Below are 7,282 nucleotides of genomic sequence, written 5' to 3'. Positions count from 1 at the left end.
TTTGCCACCCATCAACTGCATGTCCTCTCCCTGCCTGTTGCCCAGAATGAGGACCTGATGACCAGAGATAAAGTTGTCCTTGCTGGACATGAGGTAAGCTCAGGATGGCAAAGCTGTAACAACAAAGGAGTCCAGTGACCATAGAGCCACCACATCAGCCCTGGACTTATTACCTCCAAATTTTACTTGACAGAGAAATAAACTTTCAATCTGGTTTAAGGCTCTACCACTTTGGACTCGCCCTTACATGCATCCAAACCTATGCTAACTGAATAGCCTCTGTTCATCCAGAGAACTGCATACAGTAACACTCTAGTCCTGAATTTGTTTGATATAGGTGAAATAAAAGCTATTCTATCTGTAAAAATCTTTTTTGTTTAAAAAGAAAGAAAGAAAGAAAGAAGAAAATCCTAGTTTTCTTAACAGGCTATTCAACTCATAGCTACAAAGCTTTGTGATCCCCTCATTCTTCTATGGAATTACCTGAAGGGCCACAAGGGGTACAGAAAATTGCAAAAAGAACTGTGCACATTTGCACGTGATTTAGATAACTCTTCCTTGCAAAGGAAAAAGCTGCAAAGTCTAGAGTAATTGAATTTTGAGTAAAAACTACATTACTATTTCTAAAGTTTCTTTATCTTAATTTTTTTCTTTCTGTATTAATTGATAATTATTTTTCTAATAGCAATTGTGATACCCAAAAACTTGGAAAACACAAATATTTTTCCTTTTTGTTTGTTTGTTTCTTCTTTCCCACTTATTTGAATGGATCCAAATTTTTTTCTCCAGGGAGAAAAATCAAGGGCAAGGGAAATGACAAAATCTAAAAGAAGTTCTGGGGAACCAAGGGAGAGGAGGAGGTGAGGCTTCCAAAATCTCTTAAGCCCCTCCATTGTCATAAACTGCATAGCAGTTTGCAGAGGAGAGGTTTGTTTGTCTGCTTTTTCAGAGCAAGTCTCACAGTCGCACTTTCCTCTGTTGTTTTTCCTAAACTTTTCCAGCACTCTCTTCTTATGTAAATACATAAGTCCTGCACCCCATTTCATGCTTTATTATTCCCAAATAGCAAATGCATTAGGCCCTTTGAGTGATCTGTGGAGAATGCATTTTGAAGCAAAGCTTAATACACTAAAATGTTTAGTTCATGGGGTTTTAATTTTAGGAATATGAGAAAGGCATTAATCCATAGTCTTCAACTGGCATAAAAACTCAACGGATCTCATGATGAAAAATCTCCCCGCCTGTCTTCTGCTCAGAAGCACGCAGGAGACTTAAGGTAAATCGAAAGCCCTCATAAAACTTGTATGCTCCCAGCTGGCTTCCTGAAGCACCTCCCTGGACCACATTCTTGAAGAAAACTGTCTCTGAAAGGGAAGGGAGCCCTTGAAGTCTTAGGGTGGTCAACCAGAAGAAAGCTTATATCGTAGTATCTCGGGCCTTTCAAAATGTTTTTGTTAAAGACCCAATCCCACAGCTGAGGGCAAGACCTGGAGACCTCAATTTCTGTGTTTTATCATCTACACTGATCAGACCACCAAGATCAGTCTGCTTTTTGTGAAAATAGGATTGTCAGGTCCACATCACAGGAATAACTTTAAATAGATAGGGACTCATAAAAACTGCATGGTGCAAATAGTAATTTTGTAACTGTTATTAACCAATGAGGCTTTTTTTCTGTATCTGCATAAGCATAACTTTTGTTGTTGTTCTCAACCATTTAATCTATTGACAGGAGATGCTGGTGTTGTTTTTTATTTAGACGCAACCATTCTTGTGTTTAAGTAGAGTTATGGTTTCATTTGTTGTTTTGTTCTGTATTGGAAACATGAATGAAATTTTCTACATTATTTTCAGTCAGGGTTGTGGTATATCTTCTTTGTTTATGTCGCATATGGGCAATGTCCTTCTAGAATCTGTCTCCTCATCATGGAGAAAAAAGAACTTTTGATTCTTTTCAGCATGATAGAGATAATTTGTAAGGATGAGTATGCTGAGGAGCCACTGGGACTAAAGAAGTGTGTAGATGAGATCCAAATACGTAAAGTACCAGGTACTTCTTTCTCAGAACCACAAAAGCTATCCCCACCACTGAACTCCTTTCTCTCAGAGGGCTCAATGAACGCTGACCAGTCTGATGCATCTCTGGCAGTCGTCCCACAGACTAGCACTCATCAACAGTCAGTGCAAGACCCATGAGGTTCCCAATGAGATAGACCAAACCCTGAAGAAACTTGTGGCTTGAACTTTCTGGCATCTTGAAAGTGGCCAAAACAGCCATAAGCGCCCGAATGGGTCACCAGAGTATCACACACATCATCGTAATGGCAAAGATGGAGATTGTATTGCCTGCCATGAGCATGATGGAGAACTTCATAGGAATGTTTTTGAAGGGACCCAAGGTGATGTCCCAGCAGCACTTCTCCACCAGGATCCGGTCTGTCTCTTCCACACTGGGAGGCACTCAATTGTTTAAGTAACCGACTGGGTAGAAGGAGCCTCCCTGGTCTCTGCCCCAGTCACTTTAGCCTCCACCGCCTCCTCCAGGCCACGCAGCTCGATAGCCCACTTGAAGCACTGGCCTTGGTTGGCCACCAGGCCCCCTGGGCTGTCATGACAACAGTCCCTCCAAAAGCCAAGAAGGCTCTCACCCCAAAGCGACTGTCCGACTACAGTGCCACCAGTGTCCCACACTTTTTATTTTTTTATTCAAGCAGCTGTAGGTTCACAAAAACATCACGCAGGAAGTACAGACTCCCTATATACTCCCCTCTCACACACATACAGTTTCCCTACATTTTCATTAACGTGGTGCCTTTGTTACAATTCATTAAACATATTACTATAATTATGCTATTAACATTAGCACACTGTTTACATTGTGCTGTACTATGGGTTTGTGCTATGGGTTTGTGTGTATGTGTGGTAACATATATAACCTAACACTTCCCTTTTTTCCCCTTTTTGAATATACAATTCACTAATTCACTGGTGTTAATTACATAAACAAAGCTGTATCTCTATCCCCATTAACCATTGCCAAAACTTTTCCATCACTCTAAACAGAAACTCCATAAAAATTAACCTTAATTCCCCACTCCCCTCCCCTACATGGCCCCTGGTAACCTGTGTTCTAGTTTCTGACTCCATAAATATGTTTATTCTGCTTATTTCATATAAATGAGATCATATAGTATTTGTCCCTTAGTGTCTGGCTTATTTCAGCCAACATGGTTGTCTTCAAGCTTCATCCATGTTGTCACATGCATCAGAACTTCGTTCCTTTTTATAGCTGGATAATATTCCATTGTCTGTATATACCATATTTTGTTTAACCATTTATCTGTTGATTGACACTTGGGTTTCCTCCACGTTTTGGCAATTGTGAATAATGCCACTATGAACATCAGTGTGCAAATGTCTGTCTGAGTCCCTGCTTTCCATTCTTTTGGGTATATACCTAGAAGTGGGAATCCTGGGTCATACTTTCTGAAGAATCACCAAACTGTTTTCCACAGTGGCTTTACCATTTACATCCCCACCAACAATGTATGAGTATTCCTATTTCTCCACATTCTTTCTAGCACTTGTTATTTTCCATTTTTTAAAAAATGGTAGCCACTCTAATGGGTGTGAGATGGTATCTAATTGTGGTTTTGATTTGCGTTTCCCTGATAGCTAATGATGTTGAGTTTCATGTATTTATTGACTATTTGTATGTTTTCTTTAGCTAAATGTCTATTAAAGTCTTTTTCTCATTTTTAATTAGGATGTGTGTCTTTTATCATTGTGTTCTAGAAGATATTCATAAATTCTGGATATTAAACTCTTGTTAGATGTATGGCTTCCAAATATTTTCTCCCATTCTGTAAGTTGCCTTTTTACTTTCTTGATAAATTTCCTTGATGCACAAAGGTTTTTAATTTTGATCTAGTCCCATTTATCTATTTTTTTCTTTTGCTGTTTGTGCTTTTTGGTGTAAATTCTAAGAAACCACTGCCTAATACAAGGTCCTAAAGATGTTTCTTTATGTTTCCTTCCTGGAGTTTTATACTTTTAGTTCTTATATTTAGGTCTTTGATCAAGTTTGAGTTAATTTTTGAATAGAGAGTGAAGTAGAGGTCCACCTGCATTCTTTTGCAGATGGCCATCCAGTTCTTCCAGCACCATTTGTTGAAGAGACTATCTTTCCCTATTGAGTAGACTCGGCACCTTTGTCAAAGACCAGTTAGCCAAAGGTGTGTCTATATCTGAACTCTCAATTCAAGTCCATTGGTCTATATGTCTGTCCTGTGCCAGTATCATGCTGTTTTGATTACTGTAGCTTTGTAATAAGTTTTAAAATCAGTAAGTGTCAGTTCTCCAACTTTGTTCTTTTTTGAAATGGTTTTGGCAATTTGGTGCCACTTACTTTTCCGTATGAGTTTAAGGATTGGTTTTTTTCCATTTCTGTGAAGAAGTCTGATGGAACTTTGATTGGAATTGCACTGAATCTTTCTATTGCTTTGTGTAGAATTGACATCTTAAAAATATTCAGTATTCCAATCCATAAACATGGAATGTCCTTCCATTTATTTAGGTCTTCTTTGATTTCTTTTAGCAATGTTTTGTACTTTTCTGTGTACAAGTCCTGTACACCTTTGATTAGCTTTACTCCTAGATATTTGATTCTTTTAGTTGCTATTGTAAATGGGAATTTTTTCTTGATTTCCTTTTCAGATTGGTTCATTACTAGTGTATAGAAACAGCACTGATTTTTTGTACTCCACCACTTTGCTGAATTCATTTATTGGTTTTAGTAGCTTTAATGTGGATATTTCAAGATTTTCTGTGTATAGAATCATGTCATCTGCAAATGGGGAGAGTTTTATTCCTTCCTTTCCAATTTGGATGCTTTTCTTTTTTTAATTCATTTTTATTGAGATATATTCACATGCCATGCAGTCATACAAAGCGTACATTCAGTTGTTCACAGTACCATTATATAGTTGTGTGTTCATCACCAAAATTAATTTTTGAACATTTTCATTACCACACACACAAAAATAGTAAGAATAAAAATTAAAGTGCAAAACAACAATTAAAGTAAAAAAGAACACTGGGTGCCTTTTTTTTTTTTTTTTTTTTTTTTTTTTGGCCCTCAGTTTTCTACTTGCTCATCTGTACACTGGACAAAGGGGAGCGTGGTCCATATGGCTTTCCCAATCACATTGTCACCCCTCATAAGCTACATTTTTATACAATCTTCTTCAAGATTCATGGGTTCTGGGTTGTGGTTTGATAGTTTCAGGTATTTACTGCTAGCTATTCCAATTCATTAGAACCTAAAAAGGGTTGTCTATATTGTGTGTAAGAGTGCCCACCAGAGTGACCTCTCGGCTCCTTTTGGAATCTCTCAGCCACTGAAACTTATTTCATTTCCTTTCATATCCTCCTTTTGGTCAAGAAGATGTTCTTCATCCCACAATGCCAGGTCCAGATTCCTCCCTGGGAGTCATATTCCACGTTGCCAGGGAGATTCACTGCCCTGTGTGTCAGATCCCAGGTAGGGGGGAGAGCAGTGATTTCACCTGCCAAGTTGGCTTAGCTAGAGAGAGAGCACCACACCTGAGCAACAAAGAGGCATTCGGGAGAAGGCTCTTACGCACAATTGTAGGCAGGTCTAGCCCAATTTGGATGCCTTTTATTTCTTTTTCTTGCCTAATCACTCTGGTTATAACTTTCAGTTGAAAAACAATGATGACAGTGGGCATCCTTGTCTTGTTCCTGATCTTAGGGGGAAAGCTGACTTGTATATATGTGGTATACGCATTCAATGAGTTTTGCCATTGAGTATAATGTTAACTGTGGGCTTTTCATATATACCCTTTACCATGTTAAGGATGTTTCCTTCCATTTCTAGTTTTCTAAGTGTTTTTATCAGGAAGGGGTGATGCATTTTGTCAAATGACTTCTGCATCTACTGAAATGATCATATGGGCTTTTTCTTCATTCTTTGATTGAGGTGTCCCCCACTTCTTCCTCTTACTCTGAAAACCCTCTTAAGCTTACCTTTTAAGCAAATAATCCTAACATGAAAATAAATAGTTTCATTGTAAAGGAATAGTTGGAAATAAATACCACCAAGAAGAAGTAGAAGAAGGAGGAGGAGAAAAAAAGAGGATAACATTACTGTTTCTCTGAATTTTCTCAATGTAAATCCTAAACAAAATTTCACCTTCAAAAAATCCTCCTAATAAAGTTGGGGGAAAAAAAAGCAAAATATTTTAAATAAAGTTAGATGTGAGATATCTTTTGAATAATTTCTAAAAATATCTTTTCCATTAGTTTATCACCCAATATAATGCCCCACCTGGCTGTCAACTATAAAAAAGTGTTCCTTAAATGCTTCTTGGTGAAAGTCACAATTGAGCTCAGCCTGTTATAGAACTCATCCTAAAGTTGGTCTAGGTAAGAGCAGTTTAAAATTCCTAGCTCATTTTCTTAGGTGCTTCATGCTCTAACTTTAGCCTCCATTTCTAGTAATTTGGCCTTTTGACTTGTTTCTATGACCAGGCCTCTACCTGTACCCTCAAACTGGTTCCTGGCTTGATACTCGGCGCTGAATTCTTGCCTCGACACCATGCTTGGTCCTCCCCAGTCCTCCCAGACCTTGGAGGCTTGTCAGTGAACACCAGCCTGGAGCTGGGGGAGCAGCACCTGTTTCCACTTTTGCATCATGCTTCCTCCTGAATCTCCACATGTTTCCTACTCTGGGACTATCTGCTGAACTTTGAGGACACCCTGCTCTTGCTGGACACCCTAATGTTGCTGTCTATCCAGATTACCACCCATTTATGTCTCTATCCCCTCTCTTTATAGCCTGGTCAGTCTAGCTAGACTCCCTCCAAGTGCCTACACCACTCCAAAAGGTACGTAGATTTTCCAGAACCTCATTGACCTGTCTGGCCCAAACCTAAGCTACCCAACAATCTACAGTCCTAACACTGATTTCTTAAGATTCTGTTTTTACCGTGTCTGTCAGCTTGTTAATTTAAGGTTTTTCGTTCTGTGAAGGAAAACATAAGCTATTATCTTCACCTAACCTCAGAATTCAAACACCTGTAACAACAACAACAAAAATCCAGATATTCCACATTTATTTTAAAATCCCAGAATCCAAGAATCAAGGCAGTACCTTATATATGATCTCGTCTAGATTCTTACTCAATGTAGACATCCTTGATAGATGATCATCGAAACTTTCCAGACAACCTGCCTAGTTTTAGATTTTGTTCTTCATATT

General features: G+C 38.5%; 1 pseudogene; it reads right to left on the bottom strand.

The window, feature by feature from the left end:
* Positions 1-1,209: 1,209 nt before the first annotated feature.
* LOC119521289 lies at positions 1,210-6,621 on the bottom strand (annotated as a pseudogene).
* Between the last annotated feature and the right edge of the window lie 661 nt (positions 6,622-7,282).

This window comes from Choloepus didactylus, chromosome 1 (assembly GCF_015220235.1).
Source record: "Choloepus didactylus isolate mChoDid1 chromosome 1, mChoDid1.pri, whole genome shotgun sequence".
Lineage (NCBI taxonomy): Eukaryota > Metazoa > Chordata > Mammalia > Pilosa > Megalonychidae > Choloepus > Choloepus didactylus.
This window is presented reverse-complemented; position numbering and strand designations above follow the sequence as displayed.